Here is a 6,000-nt window from a genome sequence, read left to right on the forward strand (position 1 = left end):
CTGCTGACCAGGGCTGTAGACTGGGAGCTCACCTCCTGGCCACATCACTCAGCCTCCGGCACCTCAAACCCACCGCCACCCACAGCGACTTCCTTCTGCTCACCGCGGGCAGCACCCCCCACCCCTGCCCTGCTCACTCACTGAGGACAGGATGGCTTCCCCTCCAGGCATAGGCCCCCTCCTCCATGAAGCCCCTTCCACTGTCCTCTTCTATCTAGGGTACCCCTGAATCCTTCCCCACGATTGGCTGTGTGACCTCCGGGCAAGTTCCTTCTCCTTAGGGAAGTTCAAACAACTCAATTCTATAGAGGGATCAACAAGACCCACTTCCCAGAACTGTTCAAAGGACTGAAAGAGATAATCTGTGTAAGTCTTTACCTGGTATACAGTAGGGGTTCATGTAGTGCCCATTTCCCTCACTGACCTCCACACACATTTACTGAGCTCTGTGGAGGTTAGGAGTATGGCTCTGGAGACCTTGATATGAATCCTGTCCCTGTCTTTCATTCTCTGTGTGGCTGAGGGCAAGTCACTTCTCAGGGCCTCAGTGTCCCCATCTATAAAATGGGGGCAGTAATTGGCACCTCACAGCGTTGTGAGAATTCAGTGAGATAGCAAGTACGATGTTCGTGGGCAATGTGCATGCCCGGCGTCCCTCCAGAGGGAGGAAGGCTCAGCCCTGTCCCTGAGGGCTCACGATCCCAGCACAGCTCCTCTCCACAGCCTCCTTGGGAAAACAGAAATGCGGGGAGCCGGGAAGCTGGTGGGGCCGAGCCCCAAGATAGCCGTGCCCCTCCCCCCTCAGCCCTACTGGCACTTGGCTCTCACCCTCCCCGAGTGAGCAACCAGCTCTCAGGAAGAGAAAGCTGGACAGAAAAGCGGCCCAGGTCTGGAGCTGGGACCCTGTGATAGGGTGAGGGTGCCTTTTGAAAAGAAAAAAGTCATAATTATACAGCCACCATCGTGGGCCCAGCACATTGGATCTTTACAGCAAGGTTGTAGGACAGGGACGATCTCCATTTCACAGATGAGAAATGGGGCTCAGAGCGGATACTCTTCCAGGTCACAGGGCAGAGAGGGCCAGACTCCGGATTGGACCCAGGCTTGTCTTAACCCAAAGTCCGCGCTCTCAGCCCAAAGCTGCCCAGTGTGTGTGCCATGAGTCCTTGGGAAGGGTCTCCGTGCATATGACGGGAGGGCCCTGAGGGCAGTAGTGGTAGGGGGCAACTTCAACTTCTGAGCTGTGAGACCCAAAGCCGGTTTGAGGCTGCCCTGGGGTCTCCGGTGGAGATGTGGGCAGCCCAAGGTGCAGAGCAGAGGGCATGGGGCCTGGAAGGAGTTAACTGCATGAGGGGCCTGAGTGAATCAGAGGCTCCGCAGGCTGCGATGGAAATTCCCTGTGCATGGCGTGTGGTCACCCAGAAAAGGGAAATGGTGCTTTTCGGAGCAGGGGACGGCGGGGGCTGGAGCCCGGGAGCAGACGCCTGCCCGGGTGGGGCTGGCGAGGGTGTTGGTGACCAAAGACGCCTGGCCTCAGGCTCTGCTTAGGCCCTGGGTGGGAAAAGGGACGTGAGGAGCCGCCAGACCAGGCCAGGCCTGGCCATTCTATGGTGTGCCCAAGGGCCGTGAGGTATGGGTAGGAGTTCACTAGGCCCAGAGGAAGGAAGGGCACTCAGGCCGTGGGAACTGCTGGCACCAAAGCATAGGGGTGTGACTCAGCATGAGAGTCTGTCCCCCATGCTTTTTCTGGGGAACTCTTTCCTGTCCTTCAGGGCCCATCCCGTGTGATACCCCTCCCCACCCTAGGAAGCAACATCTCTCCCTTTCCATGTCCCAAGGCCTCAGTTTCCTTCTGGGAGCTCTCAGGATTCTGTAACTGATCTGCCTTCTCCAGAGGACTGTGGTCAGGGGCCACATTCTAGCTTTAGAGACAACTTGCACCCAGCACAGAGCTGGCACGGAGTAGGGGCTTGCTGTTTGTGAAATGACAATTCCACAGAAGGGGACCGCGAGGCTCAGAGAAGTTAGGAGCCCCTGGCAGCGGGGCTCAGACCAGGGCTTTTGCCTCAGCTGGGACTTGGTGGGAGAGAAGAAATGGGGCAGGCGCTCTTCCCCGAGAGCCGGGCAGGAGCCCTGGGCACTGACAGCCTGGCCACAGGTAGCCATCTGACAACCGTGCCCTCCAGAGCCTGCTTCTCTCTCCAGCATCAGGCCGGCCCTCCTCCTGCCCTTGTCACAGCACTGGGAGACATCTGTCCGGCCACCAGGGCGACTGGGGTACCAGATGGAGCAAGAAGCAGTCAGGGAGACAAGGGGTAGGTCTCGAATCTCAATCCAGACACTTTCTAGCTATGTGGCCTTGCACATGTGGCTTCCCCTCTGGGCCTTGGGTTCCACTTAATGACGGAGGCAGTGGAATAGGCTTGTTTCTGGGGACAGAAAGAACGGACTGATGGAAACTCAAACTCTGCACCAATGTGAGGGAGTTTGTTACTAGTAATGAGTGTTGATTCTGTTGCCTGTCCTTTCTCCTGGGAGCAGTCGCCTGCTGCAGGGCCCTCCAGCCTGCCGGTTCCTCAGGCCCAGGGCCCCTCGGTCCCGGTTCGTTCTGCCCCTCATGAGGGCCTGTGCCCCACACCAGCCCAGAGACTGAGCGGAAACTCAGCTCAAGGAGAGTAGTGGCTGGGTCCTCCTGTCCAGAAATATGCCCTCTGAGTCCCCCTGAAGCACCCCGTCTCCTCGGCTCCTGTGGAGGTGAAGGGCGCCCAGAGAGGCCATCCTCAGGAAGGACAGGCAGCGTGGTGGCGGCCATTGGCGTTGGAGCTTTTCCAAGCGCAAAGGGGAACTGAGAAGTGTGGGAATGTGCCTCGGGCAGGCCCGAGTGGGCTGGGTCCGGGTGGGAGGGCCTGCTCTGAGGAGTCCAGACCCACGGGGTCCCGGGGGGGTGGTGAAGAGGAGAAGGGGCCCTGCTGGCCAGCCACTGTGGGGCTGGGGGGGTCTCGCCGAGAGGTATTTGCAGGTTGTCCAGACAGAGCTGGCCGGGCAGCGGGAGGCTGGGGAGCTGTGTGGAGAAGGAAAGAGGAAGCCATGGGGAGAGGGGGATGGGGATGGAGTGGGAGTGGGGGCTGGGGGCCTGGAGCCACGTCGCCGCAGCCACTTCACTTCTCCCGGTTTCGGTTTGTAAATAGCTGCCTGGCTCCGTGCAGGCGGGATGGGCCCGGCCCCTCCTGTGGCCTGTGTCCAGGGAGGCCCAGGTCTGAGCAGCTGGAGATGCTCAAAGCCTGGACCTTACGACCCCAGGAGGCATCGAGGCTGGCCTGGCTTTTCGCCTGGGTGGGCAGCTTTGGTGGGCCCAGCACTGGGCAGCCCCAACCTGTGGTCACTGAGGTAATGCAGCTGGGACAGAACTTGATGACTTGGCCACACTGGGCTTATTTATAACTGGGCCTCCGTGGGCAGAAGCAGCTGCTGAGCCGCCGACTCAGCACTTGGGTTGGCCCAGGGCACCAAGGCAGGGGACAGAATAGTGGGGGCGAGGCTGGCCTGATGGCCCCCAAGTCTGGCCTTCAGGGTCTTGGGATCGCCAAGGCCTTCCTGGCCGGAACAAGTCCTTGTGCTTTCTGTGTTGACCAGGCCTTGAGGTTTAGGGGTTCTACTTGCAAGGTGGGTGTCTCAGAACCTCCTAGACCAAGACGGTGTCTGAACTCAGTCAGTGGACTGGTCATTCCCGAGGAGCTCATGCCTTGGCCTCCCTGCAAAGCAACGCTTCCTCCAGAGGTCAGGCGCTGTCAGCACACTCAACAAGAAGCAGAGTCATCTCCCCTCCCCTTCTCGCAATCGCAGTGCTCAAAAACAAAACGATGCGTTCGGGAAGGGGGCAATGCCAGCTCCTGAGGCCTGGCCTTAATGGTGGCAGCTGACAGAGGAGGAAAGATATGGGTCCCTCCTGAGCCTCCCACGTCACCCCACATGGGTACCCACCCTTCTTGGGCAGGAAGCCCTGGCCCTACCCCCACCCTCCAAAAGACCACTTTCTTCTAAGAATGTGGTGGTGGGGGGGGCTGTCAATCTCCTTCCCAAGGTTTGCAGGAATGAAGAGGTTCCTAAAATCTTTCTCCCACTTTTGAATCATCCCGGATCAACCCTGTCACCTACTACTCGCTGTCCCATCAACACCCTGTCTCCCAAACTCGGTCCCGGCCTTCCCACCTCCAAGCCTTGTTGCAGTCTGCCCCCTGCCTGGCATGCCCTTTCCTTCCCCCGAGTCTCCCCAAGTCCCCTATGCCAAGCCCTGCTCTGGGGGTCCCAGCCTCAGTGCTCGCCTGTCCACAAAGCAGAGGCTCTTGAAATATAAAATTCAAGCGTGATGTCAGAATGGGAGCAGAAATGGGTGAGAGATTTTAGATCGTGGGTGCCACAATCACTACACGAAAGAGGAAGCCAAAGCCTGGTGTGGGTCAGGGATGGCCAAAGGCACTCAGTGAGCACAGGACAGAGCTGAGACCAAAACTACATGCCCCGACTCCTCGCCTAGAGCTCTGACCCCCGGACCTCTGAACCCCAGGGCCCCAGCTTGGCCTTGCGTGACGGCCCCGCCTGGCCCCTTCCACTTGGTGAACGCTGTGGGGATGGGAAGGACGGGGACCTGGCATGGGGGGCACCTCAGGCCATCCACCACCCAGGTCTGGGGCCTGGCATGGCAGGCCTACTTAGGCCCCTCTGGGCAGGGTCGGGGTGCCCAGAGCCGCCCCGGGGCCGCAGCTGCCCCTGTTTCCACATCGGCAGTAGCAAGTCCGGCGCCTGAGAAAACAGGAAGCGCCCAGTCACCACAGGAAGCGTGTGTGCGCAGCCTCCCCACCCCCGGCCCATTGCAAAACGCCAACAGCCCCATTACCACAGGCACCACACAGTGGCGGGCAGAAACGCTCTGGCCGCCAGGCCTCCCGAAGAACCGGACAGAAAGACTCCAGCCCTCACTTGCCTGGGCCAGGCCACAGGGTGAATGTCCAGCTGTGGCCTCGAGGAGCCCAGGGTCTCCTAGGGTTCACGCCCCATGCCTTACTCTGGATTCTCAGCCCAAGCCCAGGCTGGCCTAGGCTAGGCCTGCTTTGGCCATCATTAAATAAGAATATGGGGTCAGGGGTCATAAGGAAGCCATTTCTCTGACCTGCTGATTGGCACTGGAGGACTCCGTGCCTGGCCTTCAGACCCTGACAGGGCCTGATCCCCAAGCCCCGCTAAGGCAGTTGGCCTAGATCCTGCCACCCCCACGACCCCAGGGAGCCATCTGCTGTCAAGTCCACACCTGCCACACCCTCTGACCAGCCCCAGCCCTTCCCAACCGAGACCATGCTGGCCCTTGGGGTCCTGCCCAGGCTAGCCCTTAGGAGACCTGGGCCCTTCCTCATCCCGCCCTGCCTGTCCCGACTCACCTCCCATTTCTGGCCACCTGGCCTCAACCCTTGGAAGGAGATGGGAGTGCGGCAATGCCGAGGCCCCGTGCCTGGGGAGCCCTGTGCTCCTCCAGCCCCGTGGACAGCAAGGAAAAGAGAAGAGAGCAGAGCATTTCATGGCTATAATAAATCAAAGGGGGAAGTCAGAGCAGGAGAAATAAGAAACTTCCCTACCCTGGGCACAGGGACCTGCCAGGCAGCAGCCCCCGGCTCCCCACGGCCTTCCCTCCTCCTTCCTGCCTCCCTGGCCAGGGCCCAGATCTGGTACGTGCTCCTCAGGCCTAGGGACCCCACCTGCCCAGAGACCTCCTGGGCGCCCAACAACACCTCCCGCTCTACACCCTGGGTCCAGGTACCTCAAGGGTTGGGTCCTCAGTTTGCTCCTCATGGACACAGAAATCCCTGGCATGTGTGCTGGTTTGGAGAATGAATGGTCAGGCTGCCCAGCAGAGAGGGCTGAAGATGGGTGGTGACCCTCCGGACAGGACAAAGGGATCAAGGGGATGAAGGCAGGGTGGGGCATTCTGGGAATTCCTAGCGGACAGTT

The sequence above is a fragment of the Ursus arctos genome, unplaced genomic scaffold (genome assembly GCF_023065955.2).
Source record: "Ursus arctos isolate Adak ecotype North America unplaced genomic scaffold, UrsArc2.0 scaffold_23, whole genome shotgun sequence".
Classification (NCBI taxonomy): Eukaryota; Metazoa; Chordata; class Mammalia; order Carnivora; family Ursidae; genus Ursus; species Ursus arctos.